This window comes from Thalassophryne amazonica, chromosome 8, assembly GCF_902500255.1.
Source record: "Thalassophryne amazonica chromosome 8, fThaAma1.1, whole genome shotgun sequence".
Classification (NCBI taxonomy): domain Eukaryota; kingdom Metazoa; phylum Chordata; class Actinopteri; order Batrachoidiformes; family Batrachoididae; genus Thalassophryne; species Thalassophryne amazonica.
In genome coordinates, this window is record NC_047110.1 from 109,507,175 (window position 1) to 109,522,019 (window position 14,845).

At 43.0% G+C, this 14,845-nt stretch overlaps 1 protein-coding gene across 1 annotated transcript in view; it reads left to right on the forward strand.

Annotated features, from left to right (window-relative positions):
* The window catches only part of slc7a5 (solute carrier family 7 member 5), a 68,088-nt gene that overhangs the window by 18,419 nt on the left and 34,824 nt on the right, over positions 1-14,845 (forward strand). The window lies entirely within an intron of this gene.

Here is a 14,845-nt window from a genome sequence, read left to right on the forward strand (position 1 = left end):
CCAGCCATATAACACAGACAGTAGGATCTGAGTGCAGCTGTAATCAGGGACTCAGACACTCTCTGTCTGCATTAGATTCCAGATTTGGACATTCATGTCAGGTGTTGCTCTGGATTTGAGTTCAGTGTCATTTTCAGTGTGAGGATCCTGGTTGAAGAGTGGTGCCACTTTGGACCATATATAGTCCACATCTATATTTTCCCCAAATGGAAAACAGAGAAAACTCACAACAGGCTCTTTGGATGCAAAGTCAGTGAGGCGCCTGTCAAACTCTGATAGATGCAAGATGCTCTGCATGTGATCATCATGAGAGACGTCAGCCAGGTTCTGTTTTCGCAGTGGCAAAGTGTAAGATTCCAAAGTAACGCTGGGATAAATGTTATTCACAAGGATCATCTACCCTTGCCGTGAGATGAACCCCTCGATGGACATCAACAATAACCTTTTAGTTTCAGCCCGCGATGTCCTCTGGGATTACACGTCTCATCACAACAACCAAACCTGGTTTCTTTGTTCTCCCCAAGCGATCAGTCTGTGGGTGGGTTCACCTTCTCCCTGGAGTCCAGCTCAACGTTCAGGCCGCCTAAACCAGAGCCACACAGGGAAAGCACATCATTGCTCTATCTCCCCCCCTTGGAAATGGACTCATTCCTCTTTGGAAATCTGTGTCACGCAAAGATGCACAAAGTGCACAAGTCTGAGCTTGTCACGTACAGTGAAGTTACAAACTTACACTGCAAGGAATCAAACTCTGGAACCCTAAAGGAAGCTGCAGGCTGCAAAAGACAGCTGCACAGACCCCGACTGCACCTTTAACCTTTAACCAATCTATCGCTTTTACAAATCGGTAAACACACAAACTGCATGTGCACTGTTGTTCCACTTTGCAAAAAATTTAGTCAGACTTTACCCTACAGGTACATCAGGTTTTTTTTTTTAATTTATAAACAAATGTGACCTCTGTTAAAGGTCACAGAAAGCCAAGGTGTGACAGTGTTTTTACTGGCTGTCGCTGCTTTGTTGCGTTGCATTAAATCCAACAGTGACTCTGTTGGATGACAATGTTTCTATTTCCAGCTTCCTTCTAACATCAACACAATCGTTTGACATTTTAAATGAAAGAGTTGTTCGAAATGGAAAAATATTATCACTGCAAATTTTAATATTTTCCTCACACTGAAGGTGTGCTGTTAGAACTAGAGTCCAAGCAATATATACCCCCAAGCCGATATAATTGGCCAATACGAGATCCTTGCAGATAAATGGGTTTTGGCGTTTTTAACAACTATAACAGGGGTGGCCAAGTTCGGTCCTCGAGAACCACATTCCTGACACTCTTAGTTGTCTCCCTGCTCAAACACACCTGAATCCAATGAAAGGCTCATTAAAAGTCTGCTAACGAGTCTTTCATTGGATTTAGGTGTGTTGGAGCAGGGAGACAACTAAGAGTGTCAGGAATGTGGCTCTCGAGGACCGAACTTGGCCACCCCTGAACTATAACATGGGTATTGTCAGAGCATAGTTTCTCCACCAGAGGGCGATCTGCAGCTCCACTTTTGGAATCTGCTGACAGATGATTTCTACACTGCTCGGTCTTCTGTGTTTGTGTTGCTAGTCATTATGTGAAATGTATACCATCACTGGGAATAAATGGCATGTAAAGTCCGCCCCTATGGATTCTGTTTAACCTCTTAAGCCCTAGGACCTATTTCACCAAAACGGGGCAAATCCACAAATTTGGGGACTTTTGGGTTTAAGGAAACTTTATCGTCACTGCAGGAGCAACATGCAGAGATTTTACAAGTAGCTCCATCACGTTTTGTTGCATTTTTTTTTTAGTGCAGTGCAGTGTAATGTATGAAAACAAATATTTCCAAGTATTGCAGAAATCCTGTTTGTCAATAAATCAAGTTTAGTTTTGAACTGTGTTATGTTGTTTCGGTGAGGACGCATTACAAAAACTATGCAAAACAAATTTTAGGAGAAATCTTTGTTTATGCTATGCATTTCTGGGAAAAGATATCAGCTAATATATCGGCATATTGGATTTTAGATTCATCAAATAACAAAATCAGTATCTGTCTTAAAAACATCCTGTGTCAGTTGGGTTTTAGTCATAATCCATCATTTTTGAAGGGTTTGCAAAGCATTAGTAAAGTTTTGATTGTCATGAAAAGGTCTTTGAAACAGGACCACTTAAAAACAAACAAAACAAAAACAGACCGTCTCATGAGATGTTTGCACGTGTAACTTCTGGAGGGGTAAATTCCTGATGAGGGTCCAGACAGAGTTCAACCTCTCACCACACACAGACATTGCATTGTGGGCCGTCATGATGGGTTGTCTTTGGGTAGAGGTCAGAGGTCAGACGTCAGCTGATTGGTGCGCTCTGCACCTCAGTGCTGGCTGGAATATTTCAGAATATAAACAGAGCTGTTGGGAAAGCGGGAGACTGACTGACTGATGGGGACAGTATGAGAAGATAAACAAAATCCAAGAGTGCACAAGTAAATGGTCATCTTTTAAAGGACCACGTCTTCATTCTGTTCCCATTTAACCGTTGACAGATGTAAAAAAAGAATTTATTTTATTTTGGATGGTAGATTGTAGTCTAGATATTATCAGTGATAAAAATGCTAAATGTAGGCTTTTGAAATCAATATCCAGCTGCATATTATTAAAATATAATAAAACCCAAATACATTTTTGAAAGGGTTAGTAACATATATATATATATAGAGAGAGAGAGAGAGAGAGAGAGAGAGAGAGAGAGAGAGAGAGAGAGAGAGAGAGAGAGAGAGAGAGAGATTACAATATATCTTAAAGTGCTACAGCAATTAAAAGGAAAGATTGATAAAAACAGAAACAAAAGTCGTGGAACAACCAACCAGCTCTTCACTCTCACAAGGATCCTGGAGGGTGCCTGGGAGTATGCCCATCCAGTCTACATATGTTTTGTGGACTTGGAGAAGGCGTATGATCGGGTACCTCGGGAGATACTGTGGGAGGTGCTGTGGGAGTATGGAGTGAGGGGGTCCCTTCTCAGGGCCATCCATTCTCTGTACTTGCAAAGCGAGAGCTGTGTTCGGGTACTCGGCAGTAAGTCAGACTCGTTTCCGGTGGGGGTTGGCCTCCGCCAGGGCTGCGCTTTGTCACCAATCCTGTTTGTGATATTCATGGAGAGGATATCGAGACGTAGTCAGGGGGAGGAGGGTCTTCAGTTTGGTAGGCTCAGGGTTTCATCACTACTTTTTTGCAGATGATGTGGTCCTGTTGGCTTCATCGGCCGGTGACCTCCAACACTCACTGGGTCGGTTCACTGCAGAGTGTGAAGCGGCTGGGATGAGGATCAGCACCTTTAAATCTGAGGTCATGGTTCTCTGCAGGAAACCGATGGATTGTCTACTCCGAGTAGGGAATGAGGTCTTGCCCCAAGTGAAGGAGTCCAAGTACCTCGGGATCTTGTTCACGAGTGAGGGAACAATGGAGCGTGAGATTGGCCGGAGAATCGGTGCAGCAGATGTGGTGTTGCATTCGCTCTACTGTACTGTTGTGATGAAAAGGGAGCTGAGCCAAAAGGCAAAGCTCTCGTTCTACTGGTCAATCTTCATTCCTACTTTCACTGATCGTCATGACTCATGACACTTGGGTCATGACCAAAACAAGTAGATCACGGGTACAAGCAGCCGAAATGGGCTTCCTCAGGAGGGTGGCTGGTGTCTCCTTCACTTTGGGAATCACCACTCAGTCCTTTTTGGTCATATTTTGGGTGTTTGGATTTTTTTGTCCTCTTTCCCCATTAAGACCTGAGGGGTGATTTGTTGATCATTTAGATAGGTTGATTAACACAGCGAGTGCTGGTTGAGTTCATCATGAACTTACTGAGTGGGATCCAGCCAATCCTGCTCACTCAGGCACTGGTGTCAAAACCAGCTGCTCGCCCTCCAACTCTTTATTCTGTAAACACACAAACTGCCGTCAGCTTTGTGTTGGAGGGATTTGAACCCGCATAATCTAAAAGTAAAGTGCACACATGTGGCACCTGTCCAGGTGCATCATTAAGTGTAATTCTGCCTGTTTGTAGCTGCAGTTGTTTCCTAATTGTTACTTCAGAAGTTGCTGGTCTGGAGTTGTGTTTTGTAAATACCTTAACTTCATCTTTAAAACCCTTTTTCAACTCAGTGCCTCTAATCACAGTTTACCATTGACACCACAGATTATGTCTGCAAATACTTGGGGTGTGTGGCAGAGACTAAAGCAAAAACCCACCCACCTGCAGTCTGATTGGCTGACAGTCCTCCAATCCCAGTGGCTGTCTTCAGCCTCTCTGATAGTGATTGGTAGACCAGGGGGTCTTTTTTTTTTTTCATAGTGATTTTATAGGTTTATGTTCCAGCACTTGTTTATGGTTTCATCAGGCGTGTGATTGAGAACAAGTTTCACCATGTGAGTCTCCGAGTTTTTGGAAGAAGGAATTTGGGGAATTATGTTCCGGAGATATTTCAGCACGGGCAGCACAGTGGATTAGTGGTTAGGACTGTTACCTCATAGCAAGAAGATCATGGGATTGAGTCCCACCTGTTGCCTTTCTGTGTGGAGTTTGCATGTTCTCCCCGTGGTTGTGCGGGTTCCATCCAGGTGCTCCAGCTTCTTCCCACATCCAAAGACACGCAGGTCAGGGTGAACTGGAAACTTAAAAAAAAAAATTCTGTACGTGTGAATGTGTTTGTTTGTCTATCAGGGATGGGTATTGATAAGATTTTATAGATATCAGTACCATTATCGATTCCGCTTATTGATCCGATTCCTTATCGATTCTCTTATCGACACCTCTTGTGAATTTTCTGTGTACTAAACGTAGGCTTTACAGGTTTTCTATGTCAACAACATTTTATTGAGTCTTAAAGTAAATAAATATGAAATTGGTCACTGGATCCTTACATTTAGACATAATAAACTCTACATGGTGGATCCTTGATCTCTGGACATAAATAGAAATAAACAAAATCTGTAGTTTTTGTCAAAAGCGTTTCCTGTCAGACATTATTGGCATGAATGTCTTTCCATATGGCTGCAGCCGGCTGTGCTGCACGTCAGGATGTAATTCATAAAGAATGCAGGACGACACATTTTGGGAGGGAAAAAGTTTTAGTCGATTGTAGTTTGCCTGTATTAAAACGTTTGGAAAGAGGTGTCATTTTATTCGCTTTGAAGTCATTAATTCTGAGCGGACGCTGTCTCAGCAGAGAGCCGCACAGCGTTTGGAGCTGTGCCAGCGGAACACAGGATGATTCTCATTTCTTGACGGCAACAAGAGTCCCAGTTAGTGACTTTAATCCACACAAAAGTGACTCACGATTAACATATATTCATGGCTTTGAGAGGGGTTAAGAAGCGGACTTGCCATTTCTGAAGAGCAGCGAATCAAAGAAGCAATGAACCAGCGGATTGAAGCATTGCTTCATTGGTTCACACTTCAAAGTGGAGTTGCACTACAGAAGCAGTTTATTACAGAGCCGCTGCAGAGTCTACAATCAACGTAGAGGAGTGATCATTTGCCCGACAAACACTCTCAAAAACAACGGCCACTCTGAAGGACCGATAAGGGAATCGTTAAGCAAAAAGACTATTGATATCGGTGGATCAAATAATTTCTTAACAATAACTGGTTCTTGATACTACTGCTGTGTGTGTGTGTGTGCGTCATAATTCACACGCAGCAGCATTTATTTTATTTTTAGGCCATCTTAATCGAAACATTCATATTTTTTTAATCCAATTTTTTAAAATTGTCCTTAATGTACAAGTGATTGGAAATGTCAATTTAAATAATTGCAGCAGGTGGGATGTTGTGAGAAATTGCATCACTGCCACATAGCCCCAGAACTGCAGTCATGGTCACATATTGGGGTCCGGAGCCACAGCAGAGCCACATTGTCACCCTTTATGGCATCTCTTTACACGTCTAGCGCAAACAAAATAAGTTAAGAGTGTGAATCTTGTAACTGGTACAGAGAAATGAGTCATTCAGGAATTTGAAATGATCTCCAGTCACACCTATTAAAGTTTAATAGTATGCAGTTTGCTTGTCAGTCATTCTAAAGCACTTTTTGTAGGAAGCCAGCACAAAGACGAAACCCTTACATGATGGTTGGAAACCACACATCGCTGCTATTTTGGCATTATGGGATAGCTCGCTGGACTACTTTCACCTCACCCACTCCAGCAATACACACCTAAACCTTCACAACGCCCCAATGCAAGAATATTGGTCACGTATCATTGCAGTAGTGTGTGTATAACACATATGATTATGAGTGGTGAAACTATGAGGATTTTCCTGGTGAAAATTAAATCAAAGCAAATGCCTTCCTGTGGGCAACACACAGAATGTGTCTCTTCCCAGACAGATCTCTTTCAGTGCAGCTTCATGTTCTGACTTTAACACAATGTTAACTGCATTTATTTATTTATTTATTTGGTGAACTTGCTCCAAAACTTTAAGTTTTGTAAATATTTATTACGGTCACTCTTAAAACTTCAGTTATCTTTATAATTTTATAACTGGTAAATTTTAGAATTGATTTAGATGAAATATATTCATTATCTCACAGGAATATATCACAATTATCTGGGAACTACTTTTTGCGCAGGAATTCATCAAGCATGGCGGCCGCGGCCGCGTACTAAGTAAGAATTAAACAACTTGAAGCCGTGCATTATACTGTTTGAATGCACAACGCGGAGTCTAAAACACCACGGCGCGAAGTGGAGTGGTGTTACTCCATGAAGTGCATTCAAACCGTATAATGCATGGCTTCGAGTTGTTTTAATCCGCTTATACCATGATCCCACACAGTGAGCTAACACACAAATATTTATTTAAGCTAACAGAACTTGATAAAAATGCGTAAGTACGAGGTCTGTTAGAAAAGTATCCGACCTTTTAATTTTTTCAAAAACCATATGGATTTGAATCACGTGTGATTGCATCAGACAAGCTTGAACCTTCGTGCGCATGCGTGAGTTTTTTCACGCCTGTCGGTTGCGTCATTTGCCTGTGAGCAGGCTTTGTGTGAGCACTGGTCCACCCTCTCGTCGTTTTTTTATTGCGAATAAATGTCTGAACGATTTGGAGCTTTGCTGCATCAATTTTTTTTCCAGAAACTGTGTGAGACCTCCAGGTGGACACCGTTCGGAAAATTAATATGGCTTTCAGGGATGAATTTATGGGGATTATACAGATTAAGGAGTGTTACTGCCGCTTTAAGGACGGCCCACAACTGCTGAGAGCGCGGCGCGCTCCCAGCCCCCATCGACAGGCTGACACCCTGCTGAAACAACCAGATCATTTCCAACGTGAAGGCTTTGTTGATCCGGGACCTCGTCTGACTTTCACAAAAAAGCAGAAGTCGTGGACAGCAGCACTTTTTCGGCACATTCCACTGTTACAGGAGTTTTTGTCATGGAAAGAGGAGCGGAGGGACGCCACGGAGCCGTTCATTACGCGGGACAAAACCACCTCCGTGTTGGTCTCACAGGACAGCTTAAAGGTGGATTTCAGACGGCTGTAGACATGCCCCAACATGTCCTGTGAGGCTTCATCACGGCGTTGCTTTGCGCCATGCAGCTCCACTGCGACGCGCGGAATTCCTCCGCATGTCTGTCTCAATGTGCCGAAAAAATGCTGATGTCCACGTCTTTTCACAATTCCTGTGCTAGTCAGACAACATACGGGATCAAGACAGCGTCCAGTTTAGAAATGAATGGCACATTCCACTGTTACAGGAGTTTTTGTCATGGAAAGAGGAGCGGAGGGACGCGCCACGGAGCCGTTCAGTACGCGGGACAAAACCACCTCCGTGTTGGTCTCACAGGACGGCTTAAAGGTGGATTTCAGACGGCTGTCGGTTGCTTTTCAGTCGTGTGATTATCCGATTGTGATTGTGCATGAGCTGGACATGCCCCAACATGTCCTGTGAGGCTTCATCACGGCGTTGCTTTGCGCCATGCAGCTCCACCGCGACGCGCGGAATTCCTCCGCATGTCTGTCTCAATGTGCCGAAAAAATGCTGATGTCCACGTCTTTTCACAATTCCTGTGCTAGACAGACAACATACGAGATCAAGACAGCGTCCAGTTTAGAAATGAACGGCACATTCCACTGTTACAGGAGTTTTTGTCATGGAAAGAGGAGCGGAGGGACGCGCCACGGAGCCGTTCATTACGCGGGACAAAACCACCTCGGTGTTGGTCTCACAGGACGGCTTTCAGGTGGATTTCAGATGGCTGTCGGTTGCTTTACAGTCGTGTGATTATCCGATTGTGATTGTGCATGAGCTGGACCTGCCCCAACATGTCCTGGAAGGCTTCATCACGGCGTTGCTTTGTGCCATGCTGCCCTTTCCATGACAAAAACTCCTGTAACAGTGGAATGTGCTGTTCATTTCTAAACTGGACGCTGTCTTGATCCGGTATGTCATCTGACTAGCACAGGAATTGTGAAAAGACGTGGACATCAGCATTTTTTCGGCACATTGAGACAGACGTGCGGAGGAGTTTCGCGCGTCGCGGTGGAGCTGCATGGCACAAAGCAACGCCGTGATGAAGCCTTCCAGGACATGTTCTGGCATGTCCAGCTCATGCACAATCACAAAAAAACGACGAGAGGGGTGGACCACTGCTCACACAAAGCCTGCTCACAGGCGAATGACGCAACCGACAGGTGTTAAAAAACTCACGCATGTGCACGAAGGTTCAAGCTTGTCTGATGCAATCACACGTGATTCAAATCCATATGGTTTTTGAAAAAAATTAAAAGATCGGATACTTTTCTAACAGACCTCGTATTTGGGACTATTTTATGCCAGTCTCAAGACATTTTGCCACCAATACACTTACCGTGTCTGCGGGCTCGGTAAGCGCTGCAGCGGGCCACTCACACCACCCCCCCCCCCTTTGCTTTGTGGAGCTGCGGCCAACTCTGGCAACAGGTCCAGAAAGTACGCTCGCTGTTTTGATGCGGAGCGCGCCGGCAGCCCGCAAGGATAGAACCGTTCTCTTCTTCTTTCCCGTCTTCAATCTTGTCCAGTTCGTCCGATGTTAAATCTTTACGCCGTTGCGTTTACTGTTCTTCTCGTTTGCTGTCCTCCTCTTTCCATTCCTCAAACATTTTATTTTGGTCAAAAATATTAAAATTCACTTGGAAATCCATGTTTTATCGTGTTTCTGTCATTCACCTGTCAAAACACAGCTGATCTGTGCCAAAGTATTTGCGCGTTGCTATGGTGACGACCATAGCGGAGTTATATTACAGTGACTTAACTTGCCGAACTACGTGTGCGTATACACAAAAATAATGCACGCCAGTTAGACATGGAATTCTCACTGACCATGGTATAACACAGAATATACTGAAACTGTATATCACTGTTCGGCTAAGATGAGAGCGTCCACTGCCTGAGCTAGTGGCACGCATGAGAGTATGGGGTCGTACACCTCAAGCCCTGAACACACCATTTCCTTAATCGTAACTGATCTTCAGGACCCGGCTGTGCTCACTGATTATGAGCCTAAAAAATACCCAAATAGCTGAAATTTTAATATGTTTCCCTGAAATTCAATAAATTTGTCTAGTGATGAGCACAGCTAGCCTAAAAGTTAGCCTCAATCCGGTTGTTAAGTGTGACGTAACACATCATGTGATTTTTGACTTCCGGCTCCAAACAAAAAAGGCGCGCTGTCATTAACATTGAGAACTGCACTGAGACGATCTGATCAGGCTGCACTTACACCGTTGCACATGGACAACAACATTAACATTGCAACATAAAACTCTTTGTATATTGTGCCTAAAACTCTCCTGGATATATTAACTGGGTTTTTAGACGTTGTTATTGCATTTGTTTTATGTAAAAATGTCAGACGCTCAGGTTGTTTCGCCGTTATTTTCAATGGGAGTTGCTGCGAGCTGTGATCGCTTCCTGTTCATGTCGTTCGGGGAGAAAGTGAAGTTTGCACTTTAACGTCCTGTTTATTGTAATAAATAATTTTTATTAACAAACAGACATGTATATTTTACCTGTGCATAATAAAATATGTAAAGTAAAAGAAAAAAAAGTTTTATTAAGTGTTCTGACCATAGAACCAGACGAATGTGGTTAACGTAGGTGGAGAAGGGAGGGACGGAGGTTTGCGCACAATGTAAACACAAACTAAACTTAAACTGTAGATCCTTAAAAGGATCAAACAAACGTAACTGTTGGGAAAGTGTAGGAACACGGACCCACAACAGGGGGCGCAAATGAACGGGCAATGGAGGAAGTCAAATAACAAAGCTTTACTGTTGTGAAACACGCACAACACACACAACTGATTACAATGTCGAAATAAGCCAAATGTCAACGGTGTCGTGTGGGCAGGCTCGAAGATAGGAGACGTCTGTCCAAGTCGAACCGGAACCACCCGATTTCCTCCGCCACCGAACCCCGGGAATACTGGAGCCGCCAAGTCCCGAACTCCCAGGTGGCCACTGCCTCCGCTCGTCGGATCCGGTACTGCTGGCGAGGAACAGAAACAGTCAGGTGTGGGTGCGGCAGCACCCAGCAACACGTAGGGTGGAAACACCACCTCCACCTCTCGTCAGAAAAATACTGTAGTGTAAGAATGTGAGTACTTATCCAAAAAGTCCAATACAGTCTCCAGCTGTACTACTCACTGTCTGCACACAAGCAACAAAGTATTACTGTCAGGAAGACAATAGAATCGGCTGAGAACGTTACCTCTTTGGTAGAGCGATATCTCGGCAATGAGGTGGAGATGCCGTCCTGCTGATATACCCCTGCAGATCCGATGATTGATGACAGCTGTCGCAGGTGAGGGGTGACAGCTGTCACTCTGGCTGCTCCTGCAAGGCGGCAGCGCCCCCTAGTGCCTGGAGCCCGCACTCCAGGCAGGGCACCCTCTGGTGGTGGTGGGCCAGCAGTACCTCCTCTTCAGCGGCCCACACAACAGTAACTTTAATTGTAAACTTGGAGGTCTTTGGACTCGGAAACAGATTTATCATGTGATGCGTTATGTCAGCGCTTAACAACTGGATAACCTCTTATCTGCAAACTGAAAAGAAGTTAGCTGTGACAATGCTAAACATTTGGCTTAAGCTTTCTTTTCGCTAAAACCCTGAAAAATACCCAAATAGCTGAAATTTTAATATGTTTCCCTGAAATTCCATAAATTTGTCTAGTGGTGGGCACAGCTAGCCTAAAAGTTAGCTTCAATAACAGGCTGATCTGCTAACTGGAAAGAAATTCACTCTGATAAAGTTCAACTGATAACTTTTATCGTATGAATTGAGCTGTGACTGGGATTTTTCAGTTTGTCTGTTTGTTTGGATCTAAACTCCTGAATAAACAGAGTGAAAGAGCTGAAGTTAATATGCTGTAGCGTAAACGTGAAGGTTCCCAAAACATTTAACATGTTAAAATCAGATAATGATCAAAATGTAATAAAAAATAAGAAATGTCAGTTTTGCTTATTGGATTAATGTATGAGCTCCAACAGGAACAAACGTATGATTTTAGAGTTTACAAATATTGTTGGCTGTTAAACACAAAAATGTAAGCAGAAGTAAATTTAGCTGAATTAATCCGCTCATTGTTTTCAAAGTTTTCAGAAAAGATAATCCATGAATGAAATAGTTACTTTTGTCAATTAGCTGTTAGCTAATTAGCTGACTTGTGCCCACAGGTGCATTTCTTGATGTTTAAATTAAAATTTGGGGATTTTCAGACAGATGAAAAAGCAGATCGTGGAGGCTCAAGCCTGCAGACTTCATTTGGGAGTTTTGCTCCAGACGTGGAATAAATAACAGTTAACCTTGGCTATAAAGACAATCTTATGCACCTGGATCCAGCCAGATCCCCTGCCGGGCTGGTATGTCGGGCAGCACAGTCCAGGTGGGGTGACCTCACAGGGCTGTCTGCATCCTCTTCGATTTTTGGGAGGCCGGTGTGCGAGCTGGTCATAAAGAAGGACTGAACTGCAACAGGGTGTTTCTCACGCTGTACAGTGGATTAAGGCTAAGTCTGTTACCAACACTGCTTGGGGCTGTTGGTTTAGTAACCATCACCATGTCTGAGAATGTGACTGTTGTATGGAACAGCACCAACAGGAATGTAGATCACAAAGCTACACTTAGGAGCTGCTGTAACCAGCAGGGTCACGAGGGTCATGAGTATGGATTTGACCCAAATGTTAAATGTTTATTTATGTGGCACAAAATCACAATGTAAGTCATCTCAAGGTGCTACTCAAGCAAGGTCTAGAGTCACCCACCCCCTGATCAAGCACAATGGTGACAGCAGTAAGATAAAACTCCCTTAGCATTTTTTTTTAATTATACAACCCCCAATTCCAATGAAGTCGGGACGTGTAAAATGTAAATAAAAACAGAATACATTGATTTGCAAATCCTCTTAAACCTATAGTCAATTGAATACACCACAAAGACAAGATATTTAATGTTCAAACTGATAAACTTTATTGTTTTTGTGCAAATATTTGCTCATTTTGAAATGGATGCCTGCAGCACGTTTAAAAAAAGCTGGGACAGTGGTATGTTTACCACTGTGTTACATCACCTTTCCTTCTAACAACACTTTTTGGAACTGAGGACACTAATTGTTGAAGCTTTGTAGGTGGAATTCTTTCCCATTCTTGCTTCATGTACGACTTCAGTTGTTCAACAGTCCGGGGGCTCCGTTGTTGTATTTTGTGCTTCATAATGCGCCACACATTTTCAATGGGCGACAGGTCTGGACTGCAGGCAGGCCAGTCTAGTACCCACACTCTTTTACTACGAAGCCATGCTGTTGTAACACGTGCAGAATGTGGCTTGGCATTGTCTTACAGAAATAAGCAGGGATGTCCCTGAAAAAGTCGTTGCTTGGATGGCAGCATTGCTCCAAAACCTGGATGTACCTTTCAGCATTGATGGTGCCATCACAGATGTGTAAGTTGTCCATGCCATGGGCACTAACAGACCCCCATACTATCATAGATGCTGGCTTTTGAACTTTGCGCTGGTAACAATCTGGATGGTCTTTTTCCTCTTTTGTCTGGAGGATACAACTGCGATGATTTCCAAAAACAATTTGAAATGTGGACTCATCAGACCACAGCACACTTTTCCACTTTGCGCCTCTCCATTTCAAATGAGCTCAGGTCCAGAGAAGGCAGCGGTGTTTCTGGATGTTGTTGATGTATGGCTTTCGCTTTGATGTAGTGACGAACTGTGTTAACTGACAATGGTTTTCTGAAGTGTTCCTGAGCCCACGCGGTAAGATCCTTTACACAATGATGTTGTTTTTTAATGCAGTGCCACCTGAGGGATTGAAGGTCACGGGCATTCAGTGTTGGTTTTCAGTCTTGCCGCTTAAGGGTAGAAAGTTGTCCAGATTATCTGAATCTTCTGATTATATTATGGACTGTAGATGATGGAATCCATAAATTCATTGCAACTGAATGTTGAGAAACATTGTTCTTAAACTGTTGGACTGTTTTTTTCACACAGTCGTTCACAAAGTGGTGATCCTTGTCCCATTTTTGCTTGGGAATGGGCGAGCCTTTTGGGGATGCTCCTTTTATACCCAATCATGACACTCACAATTAGTGTCCTCAGTTTCCAAACGCTTATTGAGTGTTTTTAAAAGGAAAGGTGATGTAACACAGTGGTAAACATACCACTGTCTCAGCTTTTTTGAAGTGATGTAACACAGTGGTAAACATACCACTGTCTCAGCTTTTTTGAAATGTGTTGCAGGCATCCATTTCAAAATGATTGAATATTTGCACAAAAACAATAAAGTTTATCAGTTTGAACATTAAATATTTTGTCTTTGTGGTGTATTCAATTGAATATAGGTTGAAGAGGATTTGCAAATCATTGTATTCTGTTTTTATTTACATTTTGCACAACGTCCCAACTTCATTGGAATTGGGGTTGTAGGAAGAAACCTCAAGCAGACCAGACTCAGAGGGGTGACCATCTGCTTTCATCATACAAACAAAATAGAAGAAAAACACAACACAGAGTCAGAACATGCAGAGACAGAAATGCTGTAACTAAGTAACCATATACAATACAGTGTTCATGATGACACATGGTTGAAAATACAAGCAGGAGGTGAAGGTTTGAATCCCAGTAAAAAAAAAAAAAATTAATTTAATATGGACATAACATTCACATTGGACAAACCAGATGCAATGTTTTAAGTGTTATAGCAAAATATGCTAATTTTCAACACCTGTCCATAGAGGGCTTTTAGAATTATAAATAGAAAAAAATTATAAAATAGGCTGCAATTATTAAGTCTGTGATTGTGTTGATGCCAAATCAGTCATTCTTAACCTAACCCTAGTCCCCCAAGATCGGAATTCTTCCATTTCCATCAACTAATAGTCCCTTGGCTTTGAGCAAGGCATTGATCACTGCCCGATACAATTGTGAGACTTGATTCAGCTTCCCTTATCTTATTAAAGCAGCTTTAGCTTTACTAACTTACTTTATGATGAAAACGGAGCACAGGATGACATATACGAGTGGAGGAAGGTGCACCCAGGTGGACTACATCCTTTGTAGGAGATGCAAGCTTAAAGAAATTGGAGACTGTAAAGTGGTGGCAGAAGAAAGTGTAGCTAGGCAGCACAGGACTGTGGTTTGTAGGATGACTTCAGAGGTGAAGAAGAGGAAGATAGACAGATTGTACTCTCTTAGATTTCACAGATTGCAGTTGAAAAATGGAAACAGACTAATACAGAAGAAGAAGAAAACTTGTAAACTTGTGTG